This window comes from Odontomachus brunneus, unplaced genomic scaffold (genome assembly GCF_010583005.1).
Source record: "Odontomachus brunneus isolate Ranch 3 - 2012 unplaced genomic scaffold, Obru_v1 Obru_scaffold_246, whole genome shotgun sequence".
Classification (NCBI taxonomy): domain Eukaryota; kingdom Metazoa; phylum Arthropoda; class Insecta; order Hymenoptera; family Formicidae; genus Odontomachus; species Odontomachus brunneus.
This window is the reverse complement of record NW_022639696.1, coordinates 159,008-159,238: the sequence shown is the minus strand read 5'-3', so window position 1 is coordinate 159,238 and position 231 is coordinate 159,008.

The window sequence follows — 231 nt, the reverse complement described above, 5'->3', positions numbered from 1 at the left end:
CATATTATATACGTTGCTCGTACGACGATTCATTATCTGAATTTCAAAGTCGTCGTGATAGTGACTGCGTCTCATGGTTCGTCGGGCAACTCGAAGAAATAGCACACCGCGTAAAAGTATCACCCAATGTCCCCATGGAAACATTGTCGAAAGAAGAAGTGGGCGACATTTCATAACGCAATACAATGTCACGTGTGTGAGAAACCATTCACAGCAGAGGATACGCGCGTA